Source organism: Nicotiana tabacum, chromosome 22 (genome assembly GCF_000715075.1).
Source record: "Nicotiana tabacum cultivar K326 chromosome 22, ASM71507v2, whole genome shotgun sequence".
Lineage (NCBI taxonomy): Eukaryota > Viridiplantae > Streptophyta > Magnoliopsida > Solanales > Solanaceae > Nicotiana > Nicotiana tabacum.
Window position 1 is genome coordinate 144582763 of NC_134101.1, and position 24336 is coordinate 144607098.

The following is a 24336-nucleotide window of genomic DNA, read 5'->3' on the forward strand; positions in this document are numbered from 1 at the left end:
TCTAGGAAATCCCTTACTACAGGAATTGACTCGATAGTATGAACATTAATACTAACATCTCTCACGAAGGTCAGATACGCCCAACATCCCTTCTCGACCATCCGTTGAACCTTCAGAAATGAAATCACTCTACTAGGAGTGTGACCAAGTGAACCTCTCTATTCTAACCTCGACAACTCCGACATAGTCAATGTCACGGCTTTATCATGACAATCAAGAATAGCATGATACAGAGGTAGCCAATTCATACCCAAAATCACCTCAAAATCAACTATATCGAGCAATAAAAATTAACCCTAATCCCATACCCCATAATGGTAACCACACAAGAATGATACACATGATTTACCATAAGAGAATCACTAAAATGTGTAGATACATGGAACAAGAATATCAAGGGAACCACGAGGAATATCCAAATAGTGAGCAAAGTATGATGACATATGAGAATAAGCGAAACCAGGGTCAAATAACATCGAGAAGTCACTGTGGCACACTGAAACAACACATATGATCACAACAACCGAAGCAACTACCTCTGGCCTGGCTAGAAATGCATAGCAACAGGCTTGTCACATATGATCAGGACATCCAAAGCAACTTCCTCTAGCCTCACTGGAAATGCATAGAAACAGGATTGTCCTCCACTTAACTGACCTCCCCTTCTAGGAGGACCGCGAATAGACTGAGCTCTACCCCTACATGGTTGTACGACGTGGTGTAGCTGTTGGTACTGGAACCACGGGCTGGGTGCCCTGAGGTAGTGTACTGTTTAGAAGTCTTGGACAATCCCTCTTGAGATGACTTAAGACTCCACATTTAAGGCACCCATCCTCTAGCAAACATGCTGGCCATATGACTGCCCTTGGGGGCTTGAATACCCATTCAAAGAACCTTGAATAGATAAAGCACGGTGTGAATTATGAGCTAGTAATGCACTGAAAGATGACTAGCATGGGCGAGTACTGTATGAACTATGGATGATTGAAGAACCATGATGAATCTGTTGAGCTGACTAGGCAGGCTTGAAAGGACGACCTCTATTGTGATGTCCCTAACCTCCATATGAGGCACCACCAAAACCACCTAAACTATGTGCCTTCTTGGAATCTCGCTCCTCTCTCTCCTGCCTTTGAATATGCTCCAAGTGCATGGAAATCTCCGCAACCTGATGGAAAGTAGTATCACTCTCAACCTCCCAGGCTATCCCATATGTATACCAAAGTTGAGGCCTTCAATAAACCTTCTAAATATCCCCCTCTCAATAGGGATCAAGAATACATCGTTCCGTACTGATCCATGAACCTCGTCTCGTATTACATGATAGACATGCCCTTCTGAAATAAATGCTCAAACTCACCTGTGCAACTCATCTCTGCGAGTTTGTGGGATAAATTTCTCTAAGAAGAGAATTGAGAACTAAGGCCATGTGAGTGGTGCTGTGCCAACTCGCTTACTCAACTCATAGGTCTACCACCATCTGTAGGCTGGCCTTATCAGTTGAAAAGTAGTAAAATCAACTCCATGTAAGTCCACTAGACCCAAAGTGCATAGTATCTTTTGATGCTGATAAAAAAACATGTGAATCCTAAGTAGGATCTCTACTAAAATAAGGAGGATGAAGTCTATGAATTATCATTAGCCTCTTATACTAGTCAGTAGTCAAGGATGGTCTAATCTCGGTCTGAGCTGCAATAACTAGTTGTACCAGCAGAACCCCTGGTGTCTGATAACCTTGAGTTAGCTGCTCTAGTGTGTGTGTGGCGGAAGTTTGGACTCCTCCCCCAGCATGTGAGGTAGCTGGTGCAACTAGAATCATACCCACCTGTGCCAAAACTAAATACACACTCAGATTCTGAGTTAAAGTCTTCTAAAGACCAATTATAGTAATAGGTCCCTCGAGAGCCTAAGCTGGTCCTACTGACTCAACATAATTTGGAACATGCTCCTCAACAAGAGTGATTGGTGGCTCCATAGTAGTGCTCTAGCAGGGCCTCTAACTGTGGCGCATGCTCCACCCCTACCCATGCCTCAGCCCCAGCCTCTTACGGCCTTGGCCTGGGGTACTGGCGCATGTCCTGTTGAACTGGAAGAATACAACAACAACAACAACAACCCAGTATAATCCCACTTAGTGGGGTCTAGGGAGGGTAGTGTGTACGTAGACCTTACCCCTACCGTGGGATAGAGAGGTTGTTTCCAAATAGACCCCCGACATCCTTCCCTCCAAGAACTTCCCACCTTGCTATTGGGAAGACTCGAACTCACAACCTATGTGTCCCAATACATATGAGAGAATAGAAGAGAAAAGATTTAAAATTCAACATAAATAAATCTGCATGAAAGAAAATGAAAGAAAGAGAAGTTTTTCTAACAATCTCGTTCCTTTCAAAGGTAAGTACAGACGTCTTCGTACCTATCTGCAAGACTCTAATAAACTTACTCATGACCCGTAGAACCTATGAACCTAGGGATTTGATACCAACTTATCACAACCTAAAACCACCACCGACCGTGATAGCTCCTAACTCACTTGATAAGCAAGTGAATCATAAAGCAATAATAAGACATGATAACAAATTACTGAATATACAAGTCTGAGAGGCAAATATCTATAAATAAAGATTGCGACAATACATAAATCTCCTAAAATTGGTAATATTAAATCATGAGCTCTACAACATGAGTACAAATCTAATAACATAAAATACTGTCTCAACAACAACAACATTAAAGAAGATGGGAAGAGACACCAAGAACTACGAATAAGAAGCAACTCTACCTCGTCTCAACAACATAACAACAACTTAGCTCAAGATGCTCATTTGGATCTAACTCCTGAATCTGTAACTAAGTATAAAGTGCAGTATAAGTACAACCAACCCCATGTACTCAGTAAGTATCATGACTAACCTCGGAGAGGTAATAGAATCACCAATAATACCCACGTGATAAAGTTGTACACTTCATGGATACATACGAATATACAATAATAATACCTCAATCTACGTGTGAATAAAGATAAGGCCAACAGTGCACATAGAGAAGATATGCAATAGCATCATAAAGGTATAAAAGTAGAATATATAGAGAAGATATGCAATGGCAGGCATGTTAGTCAACACATGGAGAGACATATAGAGAAGATATGTATTGTGTATCATTTCATCAGCCAGAGCAGCATATAAAGAGGATATGTGTAAAAATATATGTATATGTTTTCGGAGAAAACATATAGAGGAAATATGCAGTAAAATCATGTATACATCCAAGGAATTTGCATATAAAAAAGATATACAAAACTCAACACGGATCAGATTTCCATAACTACGTGTACGTCATCAAGGAGAAACATGAGAGGACGACCCTAAGGGGATGGATCCTTATCCACACGCTGCATGGACAACTCACGTGCCATAATCATAAGAAGCGCATGGACAATCACGTGTCGTAGTCAACTCAACCTGTAGGGACAACTTACTTGCTGTCAAATCAGTCCATAACACAGAAAGTAGATACAAGAATACATGTATACAGTCAATTGATATCAAATCACATACTTCTAGGCCGATAAAATAGCATGCTAAAGTGTATGTATGTGCAAAATGTACGATTACAACTCAAATTAGGCGGTTACGCCACACAACAATGAGTATTATGTTCAAATAGGAAAAGCGAACCTATACATGATCTCTAATATGATTCACGAGGTTACATAGTCATACAAACATAATAAGTATGATAGTAAGAATCACAATTTCCAAATTACGGCATAATATAGCCTAAGAACTATCCCGAACATAAATAAACCCTGTGCACGCACATACGTTCGACCCCTTGCATGTACGCTACCCTTAGCACGTAGCCAATAATAATTCAAGCAACTAGTCCCTCAGACAAATGCTAGGTAAGATACTTACCTCAAACGAGCCAAGTCAATACTCCAAAAATGTGTTCCTCGTGAATCGACCTCCGAACGGCTCAAATCTAGTCACATAACAGACCACGATTTCAAATAATGCTAAAAAAATAATAACGAAGCATAAAGGCTTGATCTTTAATCAATTACACAAAATCAACTAAGAAGTCAACTCGAGTTTATTTTCCTGAACCCGACCAAAATCATAAATCCCGATTAATCATTCGAATATGAGTCTAAACATATAAGTTATATACAAATCCAACTTCAAACTGGGTTCAAATCTCAATTATCCATTTTCCAAAATCTAGCACAAAACCCCAATTTTCTCCTTCAAATCCATGTTATAAGTGCACAAAACAATGGGGAATCAAGATCTAACATCAAAATCAAGTAGAAATCACTTACCCTCTAAAATATGGTAAATTCCTCACAAACTCGCCTCTAGCCAAGCTCCAAATCTCCAAATAATAAATGAACCAAACCCTCAAAATATTAGTTTGCACAGAGACTTCCGCATTTGCGGACAAAAGTATTGCATCCGCAACACTGCTCTTGTGTCCAAGACCTCGCATCTGCGAGCTTTCATTAAATATCATCCCTTTCGCACCTATTGATCCCATCTCCGCTTCTGCGATCCCGCAGGTGCGACCACTTTCCGCTTCTGCGCACAAGCTTTCGCAGAAGCAGTCCTCTAGCTCCCAGCACCTACCCGCATCTGCGATCACAAGTCTACTTCTGCGGACTCGCACATACGCATAATGCCTTACAAGTGCAACACACTAGCACTAAAGCTGCCTCTCAACTCCAAAATGATCCGGAACCCATAAAAAACTCCCCACTTAACCCCTTAGGAAACCCTGTATAATCATACCAACAAGTCCTAATACCTCACTCAAACCTAACCAAAGGATCAAAACACCATAATTAACATCAAACCAAAAATCGTCGATCAATCTCTTAAGTTTCAAACCTTCTAACTTCCACAAACATGTCCTAACCATGCCTAAACATTTCGAATTTCAATCTAACTATGCACACAAGTCCCGAATGACAAATGAACCTATTCCAAATCTTGAAACAATAATCTGAATCTGGTATCATTAAAATCAACCCCCAATCAAATTTAGGAACTCTCCAAACCTTCAAATTGTAACTTTTGGTACATAGAGCCCAAACATCATAGAAAACTCCAAATCCAAATTTGAACATATGCCTAAGTCCAAAATCACCATATGAACCTATTGGAACTATCAAATCACCAATCCGAGGTCGTTCACATAAGAGACAAACCTTGATCAATTCTTACAAACTTAAGCTTCCAAAAATAAAACTAAGTGTTCCAATCAATCTCAAACCTTTCTAAAACCAACGCGACCATCCCCGCTAGTCACCAAACATCAAATACACATATAGGGAATATCAAATAAGGAACAACGCTAAAATACACAAAATAACTGACCGGATCGTTACACTATAAGTCCAACACCCTACTCACGGGACATTTTCCATACACCTAATACATTTACTAAATGATATGTCATGACACTTTCTATGTGAAAGTGGTTTTAGTATGTTTGAATTGTTAATTGTTAATACGTCTATTGTATTTTCTTGGTAATAATTTTATTATTTGCATGAATACTTTATTTGGATGATTGTAGCGGGAATGAGAAACTAATATGAAAATCTGGCATGAATACTTTATTTGAATGTCCATTTATTGTAAGACAAAGAAGAAGCTCAACTTATAGGCTCGAACCCAAAATTCAAAATCGAACTTAAAAAATCCAATCCAATCCGAACTTATTTTGATTAGAGTTGGATTATAATTTCTTCAATCCGAAAATAAAAAAATTTAAACCAAAATTTTCATATCCAATCTGAACTACCCGAACACCCACCACTAGATGTCATGCCTAAATTTGGTTAATTTGTATTTTAGAAATTTAAAAACAAAAACTGAAAAATTAAATTACATAATATATAGTATATATACATATTATTTTCATAAAAAAATATTTGATTATTGGTATATGGTTAGTAAAGGAATCAGATAGTATTAAATAATGCCTACTACTTTAATTGTGATATTAGACGTACAAACTTATTAGCTTCTTAGCTATAAGAGACTAGTAGTGTTTGTCTATCTCAATCAAATATGCTTTACTATCTTATCAATAGTATCGATTATTTTAACCATGTGAATTGAATTTAGAAAACATATTAAAGAGTTTGATATTACAACTTTCCATTCAGCACCATAATTATTCTTTTTTTCGTCATTTTTTTTCGTTATTCATATATATAACTATAACTATTAGACTAATTTGGATTCCTATTATCTTATACGATACAACTAAATAATCGAAAAATCAAACTGAAAAAAACTAAACCGGAAAGAAACAAACTTAATCTAACTAAATTTATTTTAGTTCAGATTAGAAGACATCTTTTCAAAACCTTAAAAACGAAAAATCAAAAAGGAACAATGCAAAACAAACCGAAAAATTGGATGCACACTGGTATAAGATCAACATTGATGGTGCCTTTAGGAGCAGTTGTCTACAAGGGGAATCAACGAAGCCATACGTAACAACAAAGGCCTATGGAGAATGGGCTAATTCAAAAAGGTCCATGCAACAACGCCAATCCAAACGGAATTACAAGCATTACGGCATGCACTTCAACTAACAATCAGGGAAAAAATCTTCCCAGTTGAAGTAGAGACAGATGCCACGGAGGTCATACGATTTCTTCACAATGATTATCCAACTTACAATGATTTGATCTATGAATGCAGGTGGTTAATGGAGAAGGCACTGCTACTAGGGGAGATCACATTGAAGCATATCCTTCACGAAGGGAACATGACAACACATCTTTTGGCAAAAGCAGCTCTTATGCAAACTAGCTATAATGTTATGTACCTTTGTTTTACCGCCTGAATTTGTAATAGATGCCTATCACAAAGATCATGATGGGTTTGTCTGTATAAGAAAATGTTCAACTTCTATGTGTTGTAATATGGCTGCATGAGGTAATGACAATGCCTTAGAAGGCATAACTATAGCCCATCGAGGCATGTGTAGTGACAATAGTTTAGTGGGTCCTGTACCCTAGTTATTATTAATAAATAAGTACCTTTTATCCTCAAAAAAGAAAAAAAGAAAAAGAAAAATTGGATGCACACCTTATTCTTAAGGGGGGAAAAGGAGAGACAGCTAGCAATTTAAGGGGGTTAAGGGCACCGCAAGAACTAATGTTGGGGTAAAAGTAAAAACTTCACTGAAAATAAATGGGAAGAGCATCCCTTTCGCGGACGATATAATTTCTTTCCCTCTCTTCCTCTCTTTCACTCTCTTCAATTTCTCCGATCATGCCACGGAAGGTAATTCTCTCCTCTCAGTTTGTATAAACATTAATAATTGCTCTGATTATTTTCTCTTTTTTACATCAGTTGATTTTGCTATTAATACTACTATGTAATTTCCGATTAAGCTTTTTCCCAGTTCCCGCCCTCATTTATTATGACTAGTTAGTTACTATGTTATGTTACTTCTTGTACAGTAATTTAACTGCAATGGTATTGCGATTGTTGCTTTACTCTGTGTGTGCATTTATGTCTTGCAATGTTACTCCACTTGATTTTATAGCTACATATGCAAATTTCTGTATGTGGAGAGTGTACTTTAGGTGCTAAAATGGGCAAATTTATAGCATCAAAGTCTTTCTAGAAGGGGATATCGGTTCAGTGTCTGCTTAAGATGGCCAACTTCCAGCCGAACAAGTCCAACTTAAGGAAAGGGAAGTTGCTTTTTAAATGTAAAGTAGCATTGGAATAAAGTAGTTTTGCGTCATTGTTGTTTATCATTCAGAATATTACTGAATAGGGAGCTCAAAAAATTTAATTGGAAAAACTTTCTCTTCTTTCCTGGAAAGAGGATCATTGACTGCTGGGCATAATATGGAGAGGATCTTCTTATAACTTATACAAATAACTAATAAGTTTATTTTGCGGAAGCCAATCAAGCCATCTATGCACATGAGATAAACAAGAAGAGAAGGGTGGTCGCACTTCACTTGTTATGTATTTTTCAATTGAATCACATAATGCCCCTCTACCTCGACCTTATGTAACATGTGGACTGCACTGAAATTGGTAACTTTTCTATCCATTACAGAGGCAAAAGAAAATAAGCTTCTCTTCACTAGTTTTTTCTTTGATCATTAGTTGTCGTGCTTTCCTTTATGGTGTCTTTTGCCCCCCATCTATCTATGATACCGCAGTGGTAAACATTGCTAGCTAATAACATTCTGTTTTAGGATGTTTCTTAGTTTTTCTTTTCCTTATTCATCTTTATATCCAGCAGTTATTACATGATTCAGTAGCTTTCCTGCGTGTTTCTTTTCTAAAACTGAAAAGAAACGATAAGGAAAATGAAACTGCACAGAAGAAGTTACTGGAATTTGTGATTTTGGCAAGAGAAGAGGATGGATATAAGCAAGATTGAAGTAGCCAGAAAGATAGAAAAACATAGCGAGAGAGTTATTAGAAGGATGGACTAAGCAGCTTCTGAGCAGCACTCTGGCCTCATAACTGAGGAAGCTTCAGATTGCCGTATAGCAACTGTATTAGTAACTTCCAACAATATTCTCTCACTGTTTACATTAAAATGCAGACTTCAAGGCAAAATTTGGCATCATGTGTCATTGACAGTAAAAAAGAGAACCTTTAAAAGAGGTCAGTTACAGAAAGCTTGGTTTGGGTATGCCACCTATCTTCCTTTCGACCAATTTTGGAGTCATTGTTATGCAGGATGAATTGTGTTTGTTTGTTTTTTTGCATGTGTATTTAAGCTTGTCTTAGATCAAATTCAAGTCAAAGTTGCAGCATGCCCTGACGAGAAATCCAATGGCTTTCAATAAGAGAGCATGCAATGGTGTAGGCGCTCTTACCATGCCTCATTAGTGCTTAGTTATGATTAATTTTCAGCTTGATAATCTCCCTCAGATGTGTGGGTTTATTGTTTTGTGCATTAGGTTGTGAGTTGCTTGAACTTCATCCATGCCTTTGATGCTGCAGCTTGTTTGATGGAGAGCTTAAGTGTTTGATTCAGTCCTCTTTGGGTAGGTAACAGTACGTTTATTCTCATGACAATTCACTTTGGTTCCTTTTTTTGGTTCTACAAGTGAAGTCCTCATATTTTTCTTTCATTTTTCCCGTTTATTTATGCTGTTCTTGGTGAGCATGTTCAGAACAGTACTCAGAATGCACTGTTAGCTAGAGGATCAGCTTCTCTGTCATCCTCACTTCTTCTAAACAAGCCCCAGTCTGAACTTGCTCTTTGGTAATGGAGATGAAGGCTTCCATTCTGTTGCTTTATATGGGTATAGACAATATATACCAAGACTTTATGCTCTAATCCTAAACTAGTTGGGATCAGCTGTACACTCCTCTGTATTCATTCTGCTTTATTTGTAGTAGTTTCATTCCAATACTCAATAATTTATCTTTTCTAGAACTAGATGCTCCCTAAATCTCACACATTTCTTAAGAATTCATCATAATTTGATAATTTTATGCTGAAGCTGAGATGTAGAATCTTTCTCCTTTATCCGGACCTGAGAAGTGAGAAGACACCTATACAGAAGCTCATTTAGGTGAAGTTATGGATAAGAATCTTAGGTTACCCTTTATATAAGAATCTTAGGTTACCTACAATATGGTAGGTAAAATCTAGATTTATGCCTGCCACCCAAACTGATTGGGATCAGCATATGAATACCACTGTTCATTTCGCTCTATTTGGTCCGGGTTATTCCAATATTGAGTGAAGGGTTTTTTATCACTAGATATTCTCTACATTTTGTATTGACACAGATATCTCTAACCAGATTAAGAAGACTCCTCACAGTACTTGACAAGTAGCTGTCACCTATGTAGATGTTTTGCTTCTATTATATCAAGTAGGTGTCACCTATGTTGGTCTTTTGCTTGTATTATGTCTTATTTGCCCTACTTTTGCATAGATTCCAAGAAAATGTAGGTTTTTCAGAGTTTTTTCATGTGATTTTAGATCTATATCATTCCTTTTTAATAGGTTCATGCTTTCACACTTGCGGATCAATGCATTTGGAGGTCTACAGAGGAGATAATTGAAAGACTTCAAGTGTCTTTCTCTCTTTTTATCCTCTATGTGTGCTATTTGCACATTCTGTTGGATGTGATATTTCTCAGCTTGTCTAATAAGGTAAGTAAGTATTCAATAGTTAAGTAAGTAATGTCTTAAGGTATCTATATAGTATTCCATAGTATTTTTCTTATTCATGTACGGTGAATCATGACATATGTGAATCTAGGCATATACTATCTTAACATTCAACATGCCAGTTCAAACTCAAAGTGGTGAAACAAACTTGAGTTTGCTTATTATGAACATAGAAAACTGCCACTGAAATCTTGTAGGAAAACTGCTATTGGGATAATGGTCAGAGAGATGCACGCTGCAAAAAAGATGATTCATTATATTCCATCCATTGGACCTTATCCCAATTCCATTCATTTAATATCCCGTTGGTGTCATTGGCATAACAAATGCTCTTCTATTCCATCTCTTTCTATTCTTTTCTTTTTTATATATGGAAAGTTCAACTGGAAAAAAGAGCAGTGGGACGCAGGAAGAAGAGAGACATTGCGCCTTAAGCAGAGAAACGAGAGCGCTGGTTGTTAGAGAGAGGAGGAGTGCTGGTAGGAGTGTTCATCTTTCAGTTTGCTTTTTTATCAAATTTCGTTTCAGTTCTCAGTTTTTGGTGAAACTGAACTGAAATAAATATGGTTAGGTTTGGATTTTCTCGTTATGGTTCGGCTATTTCATTTCTGTTTCGACTTAACTAGGCCTCCCGAAATTGGGCCTCGAAAATAGTTTACTTAGATCCTCACAAGGTAGGGGTAAGGTATGCGTACACACTACCCTCCCCAGATCGGATAATACTGGGTATGTTGTCGTTGTTGTTGTATAGAAGTAAATTCATATTTCAATTGGTTTGGTAATTCTTTTTATAGAATATCGAACACAATCCAACAACAACAACAACAACAACTATTCCCCAGTCCAAAACAAGTTGAGGTCAGTTCTATGAATCCTCAGTTCTTCGTTTAAACTCAACTGATATCATCATCATACCAAATGAAGTAAAAGTGAAAAATAAGCTATATAATAACAATAATAGAAGTTCTCTAACAAGTCTAAATCCTATTCCTGACTAGTAGATATCACCAGTATGGATCTTTTTCTTTTATTATGTCATATCTTTAGCTAAGTCTACATTGACTCCAAAGATTTGTACATATTTCGAGCCAATTTCGTTTCCATGGGATTTTATGTCTACCCCATCCTTGTTTAACACTTTTCCTCATTTTAGCTTTACACCTATGGACCAGTGCATCTGTAGGTCGGCGTGGGACATGACCAAACCATCTCAAGCGTTGTTCTCTCATTTAATCCTCAATACGTGCTACTTGCACCTTTTGGTGAATGCAGTGTTTTTAAGAGCGAGAAGCGCAAAAAAGCGACAAGGGCTCGCCTTGCTTCAAAAGCGAAGCGCACGCTTAATTAAAGTGAAGCGTAATAAAAAAATAATTAATTTTATAAACTGAAAATACATATAATAATTAATTTTATAAACTGAAATACACATTAAAAAAATCAAATAAACTAAAATATAACATATATATATATATATATATATATATATATATATATAAATATATAATAATAAAATTTTCTAAAATGAAATACATATAAAATTAATCAAATAAATTGAAAATATAACATATATATAATAATTAATTTTACATACTGAAATATACACTAAAATGAGAAGGAAAAAGAAAGAAAAAAATAGGAGAATCTGTTCTGGACCGGAGAAAGAAAGAAGAAGAAGAAGAAGAAGAAAGAAAAAAGAAAAAAATGAGAAGAACTGAAGAAGAAAGGAGAAGAAGAAATTACCTGGACTGGAGAAATGGTCAGCAATAGTCGAGCTTGAGCGAGAAGGGGTCGAGCTTGAGCGAGAAAGAAGGGGTCAGCAATGGCGAGAACCCTAGGTTTTGTCGATGTCTCTGTTTTGTCGAAGGGGTCTGTTTTGTCGATTTAAGGGTCTGTTTTTTAGTTTTATTTTTATTTTTAAAAAGGGCCCTCTGCGCTTTTTTAACAGAAGCGATCGCTTCATCGCTTTCCTCACTTCGTCGCTTCGTCGCTTCGTCCATTGAAGCGTGCGCTTCCCTCGGTCGAGTCGCCTCAGGCAGCTAGAAGCGATACTGGGTCGCGTCGCGTCGCTTCGCGCTTAAAGCGACGAAGCGATCGCTTTTCTAAACACGGGTGAATGTGATCATATTTAATCTTTTATCTTATCTTGTATGACAACACATCCATCTTAGCATCCGCATCTCTACAATACTCATCTTGTGGATATGTTGGACTTTAGCAGCCCAACATAAAATATTTACTACTATATAACATTGCCGGTCTTAGCAGTCCGGCGTTCGCTACCATATAATATTTAAACCGAATTAAGTTATTATATTATCAAAACTGGATAAAGGAAAATTTTGGTTCAGTTTTTACACAATTATGAACAGTCCTAGGCACTGGCTGTCTCAACTTCAGGTATCCATTAGCAATCAAAGCTGCATTAGTAATTTTCCTTCCCTTAAACTTTACCTTATTAAAAAAAAAACAATGGTCATTTGAAAATCTAGAACAATTTAATGCTGAAACTTTCATCCTTTCTACCAGCATGTTTGGAGATAATCTTACACACGCTCACACTAGGTTGTTAGGCTATAATCCTTTCACCCCAAATACAACTTTCTTCATGGAAATTAGAGCTATGAAGGAATTATTAAAACTCTTTCTAAACAATCCTCTTTGATAATAGAATTTTAGCTTCCAATGCCATTTGTATAACCACTGTGGAACCTGAGCGAAAAGCCGCTGGGCTCTAGATGTTTGTTTCCTCCACACCCTTTGATGATAGCTTCTACTTCCTCTTCTTCAATGGTCGTTGTGGTCAGTCATTATTGTATGTTGTCTTTGGAAGATCCTCATTCCTCATAATCTAGCATTAATCCATGATTTGAATAGGTCATTTGTGTTAGAAATCCAGGTTATAACAATAAATTTTCTTCAACACAAAGATGTTATTAGAAACTCAAAATTTTTTCCTTTAATATCTGGTTCTTCCACTGTCTTTACTCCTGCCAACCACCTCCACCCTTTATAATTCTGTTGTTGGACCCTCCTATTTGCATTTGCAATCCTTTGAAAAAAGAATTCTGTTTATCCCCACACGTATATCACAAAACACTTTATCTCTGTCGCAAATATATTCCTCCTCTGCCAGTTTTTGCAACTCCTCCAGTAGGGAACTTTTTCTGCCTTAGTTCCTCATCTGTCAAGCTGTAGGTTTTAGTTTTCCAATCTCTCAATATGTTCAAAATCTGTCTTCTTGGTTTCTTCCTGTCTATGAACGTTCCAGCTCTGCTTTTTAAAGATCTCTCTTAACAACTTTTCAGCTAATATATAATTGGTCCCGCCTCTTAACTCTATTGGAAGACCACCAGTTACTAGCGAGATCCATAAATCCATATGCATCCACTAATTCTCAAAATTAAAATACAAATTACTTATTCCCAATTATCACATCCAAAAGTATAGTTTTGTTTTGTTGTGTCCCTGGATGCTTTGATCAATAAAACTACCATTACTTCAATAAAAGTATAGGTTTGTGATATGATGTTGGATTATGCAAGGTGTATTGCTTGATCTTCTTAAACTGCTCATCCTATTCCAATGAAAATAAAATCTATTAATCCTGGTAGCTGCTGGTCTATCACCTCCTTGTAACCCAGTAAATCTACTCTCCTTAAGTAGGGATCAGATTTAGCTTTGGGATGAAATTTGAGAAACCCTCACTCAATTTAGTCATATTTGGCAGGTTTCACTTTCTGCATAACACAAGGAACATTGAAAAGACCTTTTATTGCTGCTCATTCAAACCACATATACTTCCTTTTCCATAAAATTGTGGCCCATTAACTCAATAAAGGACCACATTTGCAATTGTAGTTAACACTTGAAAAAGTGACAGAAGTAGAAAAGTGTTGTAGTGTGTGACCACCTAATCAGTAATCATGAATTTTTAAAGAGGGACATTTTGTTTGTTTTTTCATGTTATAATATGTTTCCTCATGTGCAGGCCTAATTCCTTTCTTTGACCAAACACCTAGAGATAATTTTTTTCCGTAGATAGCGGTGAGACCTGAACCAAGGACGTCTGCCTGCATTGATGCCATTTGAAGAAAGAAAAGAAAACCTCTTATTAGTTTGATTGATTAACAAGGTACAAGAGGGGTTTCTTATATAAGATTCTAGTCAAATGTACAGTATAATATGCAATCATTCTCTATGCCTAAGACGGCATATAAATATTATATAATTAAATGCATAATATCCTTATATACAACAACAACAATAAAAAAACCAGTGTTACTCCCACAAGTGGGGTTTGGGAAGGGTAGTTAGTATACAACCTTACCCCTACCTTATGCAGGTAGAGAGGCTATTTCTGATAGACCTTTGGCTCAAGACAAACATACATAATCACATATAGAAAGAATGCAATGGTGTGAAAGTCAAGGAAGCAGTAACAACAAGATAGTAGAAAATCCAAAACGTAAGCAACATCAAATAGTAATAGAAATTTAAGAGTATGGAAAAACTAAAGTACATTACTACTACTAGAATAAAGGGAGAGACGCTCGATTGCCTACTAATCTTCTACCTTAATTCTCGCCCTCTAGACCCTCTTATTAAGGGTAGGAGGGTATTGAGGGTCATGTCCTTGGTAAGCTGAAGATGCACTATGTCGTGCCTAATCACTTCCCCCAATACTTCTTCGGCCTACCTCGACCTCGCCTCGGACCCGCCATCGCCAATCTCTCACACCTTTTTACTAGGGCATCTGGACATCTCCTCTTTACGTGTCCGAACCATCTCAGCCTCGTTTCCTGCATCTTGTCCATACCTACCTTGTCCCGAATATCTTCATTCTTGACCATATCTCTCCTAGTATGCCGACATCCATCTCAACATCCTCATATCCGCTACTTTCATCTTCTGGACATAAGAGTTCTTGACGGGCCAACACTCCGCCCCTTACAACATAATCGGTCTAACTACTACTTTGTAGAACTTATCTTTAAGTCTTGGTGGTACATTCTTTTATCACACAAGACACCGAATGCTAGCCTCCATTTCATCCATCCTACTTCAATACGGTGTGTGATATCATTGTCGATCTCCCGATTGCCTTGGATCACTGACCAAAGGTACTTGAAACTTCCTTTCTTAGGGATGACTAATGAGTCCAACCTCATTACCACGCCAGCCTCTTGAGGTGCGTCACTAAACTTGCACTCCAAGTATTCTGTTTTAGTGCTCAACCTGAAGCCTTAAGACTCCGGGGTCTGTCTCCAAACATCCAACTTAGCATTAACTTTGCCTTGCGTCTCGTCATTCCGTACTATGTCATCTGCAAATAACATGCACCATGGTACCTCCCTTTGAATGTGACGTGTCGATATATGCATCACCAAGGCAAATAGAAATGGGCTAAATGATGATCCTTGGTGTAACCCCATCATGACTGGGAAGTGTTCCGAGTCTCCTCCCACTGTCCTCACCTGGGTCTTAGCTTCATCATACATGTCTTTAATCGCCCTAATGTATGCTACCGATACACCTTTAGCTTCCAAACATTTCCATAAAGCCTCCATTTGGATTTTGTCGTATGCTTTTTCTAGATCAATGAACATCATATGCAAGTCCTGTTTCCTCTTCCTATACTGCTCCATCAATTTCCTCACAAGATGGATGGCTTCCATGGTGGAACGTCTCGACAATGAATCCGAAATGGTTCTCGAGAATAGACACACTCCTCCTTACTCGCATCTCCACCACCCTCTCCCAAACCTTCATAGTGTGGCTTAGCAGCTTGATGCCTCTGTAGTTGTTGCAATTTTGAATATCACCCCTGTTGTTGTACAACGGAATCATCATACTCCATCTCCATTCTTCGGGCATTTGCCATACTAAAAATAACATTAAACAATCCAGGTAGCCACTCCAAACCTGCCCTGCGCGCGCCTTTTCAAAATTCCACCGGAATCTCGTCTGGCCTGGTCGTTTTTCCCCTCCTTCAACTTCCTTAGCTCTAATACACCAACAATACCGAAAATCTCGTCGACTCTCGGCCTGTTCTAAGCTCCCGTTTGGCCATAAACTTTGGCAATTGTTTTTAATTTTATTTGAAAACATTGTTTGTTCATGGAATATGATCAGTTTTTGGAAAATTTTTAAATTTTTTTCAAGTACCCAAAGACTAGTTTAGGGAAGTTTTTGGGTGAATTTTTTTTCCCAGTCACAAAACTTCAATTTTTTTTCAAAATAAAACGTATGTCCAAACACAACTTAACTTTCAAAAACTATTTTTCAGCACAATTTCAAAAACTCTTTTTTCAACTTTTAAGAAATCTATATCCAAACGCTAGCCAAATCACCTAGCACAATACTCATGTACTGTTTTTCGTTTAAAATATGGAATTATGCATGCCATCTTCGTGTAATATGTGCATCTTCCATAATATCCTTATGTATCTTATAGAATTATCTATAATATTTTCCTTACTCAAGTTCGACTAATCTTGCAATGTGAATCTTGACATTGTTAATCAAAAATTTAGTCACTAAGAAGTTTTCTTGTTTTCTTCACATGTTGTGAGAGCCTCTATGGTTTTAGTACAATCTCAACCAGCTTTCGCCTAAGCTGCCTGCCCTACCAATTTTATTCTTTTTGTCTTTTCTATATTTGGCAATTGGTGCGGCTCTTCTCTCAGATGATTGACACCCTTCTCTCTCGAGCAACCATTGTGGAGTTGCTCCTCTCATGGTGATTAAAGCCTCCACCATAAGTGACTAACAATCTTCTCTAAACCTTGAATTTCTTGCTATTATTTGCCAATTCAAGCAAAGCTGATGATGTTATGGAGACTTGCAACAAACACCATTTTTGGTGGCTGAGAGTGAGTCCATTTTCATCTGTAGTATAGAGAGCAATTTCTTTCAGTGTGCAGTTACAGCTATTTTCCAGAGGAAAGAGTTCCATCATAGCCTTTTTTTAGGGTGATTGTGCACTATTCCAATGATATTTCTACGGAAACTTTCTGTGTTTCCAAAACAAAACTCAAGTTGATTTTCTCACTTTGAGTTTGAGGAGCAAGTTGAATATTACGAGGATAGTTATATAGACCCACATATGTGTTATTGAACTAGAGTAAGGAAAATATTGCAATATATTCTATAGGATATGTTAGGGTATTATGTACTTAACTATAGAATGTTTACTTGTTTTATTAGGCATAGAGGATGATTACCTAGCATATTGTATATATCCCAAGAATCTTATATTAGGGGTTCCATTTGCACTTTGTTTATTAGTCAAGTTAATAAGAAGTTTTCTCTTATTTCATTGCAAGACGCTACCTTTCAAGCTATTTTTTCCTGAGGCACACCTTGTTCCCGACTATTAATGTACTCTACTCACTGCTTCAAACAAGTAAGCTTATAAAGTGTCAGCTATACAAGTGATACACTTCAAACCAACCCAAACTCCACCGCACTCATATATGCTCCCGTACTTGTCTTACCAAGTCTGTCAGTTTTACTCCGCAACTTAGTCTGAAGCAGTAGATGCTGGCATTCCACTTCTCAACAAGCATCTTTAATCTGCTTCTCTTGTTCTTGTTGTTTTTTCTCCTAATATTCTGACACGGTACGTTAGCCTTATTTGTTCTGTTCAGCTAGCCTTCTTCTCATAGCGTCTTTTTCATAGTTGGCATGAAATTCCAACTTCTTGAGTTCCATCTGGTCTCTTAGCTTTGATCCCCTGAACTTTCCATTACTCTTCGAACCGGGCTTCTTTCTTTTCTTACTTTTTCCTTTCAATTCTCATGGATAGCTCCACAGATACAGCCTTAACAATCAACATAATGGGTCTAGAAAAAGAAATCTAGAGATTGCACACAGGATGGACATATGCAGATGTGATAATCTCTTCATGGCAGACCTTCATGCAAGATTGAATGTACCTGTTGTACATTTAATGTGGCTCAAACTAGTGGAAGTTGCCTCCAATCTTTACCTAATTCAAAGAACGAACACCGTCCATGTGCTTATATTGACCATCTTCAGTATCAAACAGTAATACAACAATTATCCTTAGATATTGCTTTGCGGTCCAGCCTTTTGACTCATTTGTTTATGTGACCTATGGTTTAGAAAGTGAAAAGTGTAAAATAGGAATAAGGTTTGTGGGCCAAAAGCAAAAAGTGAGAAATGAAACGTATGCTTATTTTGAAGTGAAGCTAAGACTTCTCAAAAATAAAACTATAACAAACATATGCGAACTTAATACTCCCGCTGTCTCAATTTGTTTGACACCGTTTCTTTTTTTTTTATCTGTCCATAAAGATTGAAACGTTGATATATTTTGAAACTCCTAATATTTACCTTAGGCAAGTTCTACAGAGTGGTAGTTAGATCTACTATGTTGTATGGTGCGGAGTGTTGGCCAGTCAAGAAATCCCATGTCCAGAAGATAAAAATAGCAGAAATAAGGATGTTGAGATGGATATGTGGGCATAGCAAGAAAGATAAGATTAGGAATGAAGTTATTAGGGACAAGGTGAGAGTGGCCCCTGTGGAAGACAAATTGCGGAAAGCGAGGCTGAGATGGTTCGGACACGTGATGAGGAGAGACATAGACGTGCCGGTTAGGAGGTGTGAGAGGTTGACCATGACTGGTCTGAGGAAGGGTAGAGGTAGGCCTAAGTAGTACTGGGGAGAGGTGATTAGGCAAGACATGACGTTACTTCAGCTTACCAAGGACATGACCCTAGATAGGAAGGTTTGGAGGTCGAGAATTAGGGTCGAAGGTTGATAGATAATCGAGGGTGTCTCCTAGTATTACCGGCAGTGTTAGTAATATTCTTATTTCCTGTTCCTAGACCTTTTATTATATGTTGTGTCCTTCCTACCGATAGTATTAGTAATATTCTTGTATTTCCTATCTCTGGATATTTGTTAATATACACGAGTCTTTGTTTTTTCTTTTCTTTCTTGTTATTGTTATGGTTGGTTGCTTCCTTGTCACTGTTCTTTGAGCTGAGGGTTTATCGGAAACAACCTCTCTACCTTCACAAAGTAAGGGTAAGGTTTGCGTACACACTAACCTCCCCATACCCCACTTGTGAGATTATACTGAGTTTGTTGTTGTTGTTGTAATAATATTTACCTTCTCACATTGTCCCTTATGACATACTCTTCTAGAGGTTGACAAGATTTGTGTAGACCAACTAGAAGAATACTTTTGATGTTTCATACATATACATATTAAGCTTATGTGTCAAAAAGATTCAAATCCATGATCAATCACATGGTGCCACACAAATTAGGACTAGGGCATAGTGTCATTTCCCCTGGTCTCTTTATTTTTTCATCTTTTAAAGTAAGATTCAAATAATCGTTGCCACTTTATTCCTCATCGTGTGAAGTGCACTTCTCCAAACCGCATGACTTCACACATGAAGCGATCATCCCTCACTTTGACTAAGCGATGAAGCAGTTGCTTTTAATTAACACTTTGTATAACATAATCTTCATCTTCTGAACTATGAGTTCTAGACTATGGTATCTTTTATACATATCCGGTAACACAACTCTTTTCTATGTTTTTTTGGGCCTTTTCTAATATTAATGGATCATAAACAACAACAACAACCCAGTAAAATCCCACTAGTGGGGTCTGAGGAGGGTAGTGTGTACGCAGACCTTATCCTTACCCCGAAGGAATAGAGAGGCTATTTCCAAAAGACCCTCGGCTCAAGAGAATAAAAAGACAAAATGAGACAATATTAGTTTCACCATAGAAATCATAGGAAAAACAGGAACAACATGAAATCCAGAAGAAAGATGTAAAGTAGAAGCGATGGCTAGTAAATAGGTCCTGCACTGAAAAACGAAATAGTAAGACACAACATTGTCACTAGCTATCTTAGACAAAAACCCTACCAGACTAGGCTCACAAAGGTACAAAGTAAGGCAAGACTCAACTACCTCCTAATCTACAACCCTAATACTCGACCTCCACATCTTCCTATCAAGTGTCATGTCCTCGGAAATCTGAAGCCTTTCCATATCTTGCCTTATCACCTCTCCCCAATACTTCTTAGGCCGCCCTCTACCTCCTCTCGTGCCCTCCACAATCAGCCGCTCACACCTCCTTACCGGAGCATCTGGGCTTCTCCTCTGAACATGGCCGAACCATCTGAGCCTCACTTCCCGCATCTTGTCATCAATTGGAGCCACGTGCACCTTCTCCCTAATATCATCATTCCTAATCTTATCCATCCTAGTGTGCCCGCACATGCACCTCAAAAACTATAGTAAAAAGAATAGGTGAAGTTATATCTCTTCCTTCCTTGGATTTAGTTTCAATTTTGTTTATATCAATCAGCATGCCCCTATAATTCAAGAAATTCGAGACCAAGTAATAAGGAAAACCTAAATTGTTATTTAACTTTCTCAAAAAAACTAACTCTGTAATTGTGTAAGATCAATGTAGGAGGTAATAATTGGAATATGACATGAGCCACATGTTCAAGTATTAGCTATCCAATCCAAATACAGGTGCTGCTTTTACGTCCATTATTTCTTGTGATCTATGTTATAGTTGTTTGTTATATCCAAGCATCTTCTAGTTGTATAAAGTGGTTCCAAGTCTTTCTAATTTGTGTCTTGTTTGGATGCGAATCATGGTAATTTAGGAAACAACCTAAATCTCAAAGCAAGTCAATAACATGGTCACATCTATGTTTAATGTTTTCACCATGTCCTTCCCGACAAGAACTAAGTTCTGTCATAAAGCATCATCCTCGATCAGTATCTTCTAGTCCTTTCAATGATTTTTGAATCTCGATAGTTCCTTAGGGTTGGAAAAATGAAAAGTCCCAAGTATGGTAGATGGAGTGGTTAACCAATTAAACTCACTACCACTATTCTCGTTCTCCTCAAACGCTAGCAATAGCTAAGATGATTCCTTTTCCAACAAAATAAAAGTTTCATTAAGCCGTGAGTTCTTAGTATGAACATTCTTTCTACCTCTCCATATGGTAGAAATTCAAACAGAAGTGTGTGCCTTCATTGACGCCCCTTTGACCATGCTGTCACATTCCATGCTCACCTAGTCTCACCTTCAAACCTGTTGACACATTCCATGCTCACGAGGCCCATCATTCCACCATTTCCAGCGTTCACATCCTCTAGTTGAACCTACCAGACAGACATATCTCAAAAACCCTCGGCAAATAAGATAATAGCCAGGATCTCGCTTCTCCGTAGGGTTCTGTTCATTGCCCTTTTCCATGGCGTGTAAAGAGCAAGTGAACTTTTTCCTGCGTCCCATGCTTCAATTAGAATGTGAAAGCATTTGTTGTGATAAGTAAAGGATCTATTGTTTTTTAGTATTAAAATGGGAGGTGAAATTTTGGATTTGAAAAATTACTTTTAGGGTTGTGGTTGTCCTTTCTTCATTTTTAACTTTCGTCAAATTCTGTTGGAGTTAAAACATGCATTGTCTAGGTAAACATTTTGCTTCGAGTACAAGTTAAAATGATTGAAGAATATAATGCTCTTATGGCTAATAATACATGAGATGTGCTGCACAACTGGTGCTACATGTGTAAATGTTCGGATGAAGAAGTTGATCATCTATTGGTGCATTGTACAATGACATAGGGTTTGTGGAAGGTGGTCCTGAATTACTTTGGTGTACAGTGGGTGATTCAGGTATTGTTAGAGATGTGCTGCACAACTAGGTTGGTGGACAGGGGTGAAGAAGACAAAGGCATGGAAGGCTACTTGGTTAGCTCTTATATGGGTCGAATGGAGAGAGAAATATGAGAGCTTTTGAGGGGATTGAAAATGATTTTCTACACTTGAGGAATAGCCTTTTGTCTTTGATTACTTTTTGGTGCACTCGCAAAATCCCTACTTGTATAGACGAATGGGTGTCTTTCGTAGAGAATCATGTTTTGCTGTAGATTCTCTACTTTTTGGTATATCTCTTGTATCGGGAGCTTTCCCCATTTTGTTAATAGTATCATTTATCCTTTCAAAATAATACATAAGGACCAGTCTTACCTCTTCCAAATACGAACATAATTGGTTGTCGTTAGGTCGGTAAAACAAAAAGTGGAAGGCTATCTTGAGCAATTTAAAGCTCGTCTAGTAGCTCAAGAATATAAACAATACCATGTATTAGACTATGATAAGACGTTTAATCCAGTGGTGAAACCAATCACCATCTGCACTGTCCTAACTCTTGCGACATCTACGTTTTGGTTAATTCACTAATTGGATGTTATGAATGCTTTTTAAATAGCACTCTTAGTAACCTGGTGTACCTGAAACAACCTCTTGTCTTTGTTCACCCAAACAAGCCCCAAGGGTGTTTAAGTTACTGTCAATTGTTTAAAGGTATTTTGGCATGTCAGGTGATGCGGTCTTGGATAGCGCAGCTAGCACGGAGCTCATTGTGGAAGAATAGAGTATTTTAGCATTGTTTCTTGTTTCCTTCTAAAAATAAGACTTTTTTGTTTTTTTGTTTCCTTTCATAAGTTATTTTAGCATTTCTTTTCATGAAGGGAGATGTTGTTTCCTTTTCTTGGTAGGTTTCTGGTTTCCATATTATTATCCTTGGAGAGCAGAGGCTTTCTGTTACTTATTTCTATTATTTTCTTGTTTTAGTTATTTTCTTTCTTCACTGGAATAAGAATTGTCTTTTCCTAACTTTATGTAATAGCTATAAATACTTGATAGACTTATTTTTTGGAGAGATTTTGCATACTGATTACAAATACCTTTGTGAGGTGGAAATTTTATTCTTCAGGTTGAACTTTGGGATTACTTTCAAGCTTTGTTTCTTACGGTAGTTCTTTCTTCATCAAAACTTTACATTTTGGTTCTTAAGTGTCGTTCTTTGGGGGTAATTGATTTCATATATCAATTATTACCATAGATTCAATTAGGTCAAGATTCTTACTTCTCTTTAATACCTTCGATCATTTATTTTTATATTTGAAGAAGTATAGAGCACTTTGGTTGGTTGTTGACCAACAGAAAGCCTGAGAGAAAAAAAGATGGACGTAATTAGTTTGTTTTTATTATTCCATTGCGTATATGTGAGGTCCCGTGAAATTTTTACTCAAAAACCCGAAATCTTGTAGTGCCAAGTTAAGAGGTTCGGTCGTTTTGGATTGATTTGTGCATTAAAAAGTTAAGGAAAAATGTATTTTAGAAGAGCGCGTTTCTGCGGCCCATTATGCGGCCGCATAATAGCAATGCGGGCCGCATAGCTGCCGCAGAGTGAGATAGAATGTTGGCTAATTTTGAAGACAACTATGCGGCCAATTATGCGATCGCACAATAGATATGCGGGCCGCATAGTCGTCGCATAACCTCCTTGGGATTTTTGCAAAGGGTAATTCTGCGGTGCATTATGTGACCGCAGAATCGGTATGCGGACCGTATATTGGTCGCATACCTGCGCAAAATATTCAAGTCTTGAGGGCTACTTTTGCGGTCCCTTTTGCGGGCCGCATATGCGACCGCAGATTGAGTCGGGGCTCCTATTTTCTAGCTTTTAAAATCTGACCCCATCCCGTTAAATACACCCCATTAAACCCTCTTGTGCCATTTTTTTTACTACACTTAGAGTGAGAGACAGAGTTCTAGACCCCTCACCAAGTCACTATTCAATCCTTGCCTAAATCTTTGGAGATAGTAAAGTTACTAAGCCTTTATCCTAAGAGGTAAGAACTTGTGGCCTAACCTTTGATTTCGAAATTCCTGTTAAAATAAGTAATTAACAAGTGATTTCATGGGTATAAGGGTTGATTTCTTGCATGCATGTATGATAAAAGGGTATGGGGAGACTGTGAGCTAAAAATGTAACAAATGGGGTGTAGGATGATATTATCTCACACAAAAAGGTCTTAAAATCATAATGCACACTTAGTGCTTGATAATGTGCTCAAATAAGCTAGAATCTTGATCATCTCTCTAATTCTTGGTTCAACTTGTAATTCCCATAAAATAGATCGAAGTTGCTAAGAGTTCCAGAATTATTGTAAGAAAAGCTCTATTGAGGTATGCATGGCTAAAACCCCCTTTTCTTAGAAATTGAGCTCCCTTGGTGTCCATGCAAATATTGTAAGCCCGAAATTTGATTGATGTAGT

At 37.6% G+C, this 24336-nt stretch overlaps 1 long non-coding RNA gene across 8 annotated transcripts; it reads left to right on the forward strand.

Annotated features, from left to right (window-relative positions):
- Positions 1–7150: 7150 nt before the first annotated feature.
- On the forward strand, positions 7151–22922 carry LOC107766304 (uncharacterized). 8 transcript variants are annotated; one of them, XR_012705102.1, is made up of 6 exons: positions 7151–7310; positions 8602–8663; positions 8780–8864; positions 8963–9049; positions 9818–9889; positions 10024–22922. It is a non-coding gene; the product is annotated as an uncharacterized LOC107766304 (long non-coding RNA). The 8 variants fall into 8 exon arrangements; XR_012705103.1 differs by lacking the exon at positions 9818–9889 and having other exon boundaries at positions 7152–7310; XR_012705101.1 differs by lacking the exon at positions 9818–9889 and having other exon boundaries at positions 7153–7310; positions 8293–8663.
- The last annotated feature ends 1414 nt before the right edge of the window (positions 22923–24336 follow it).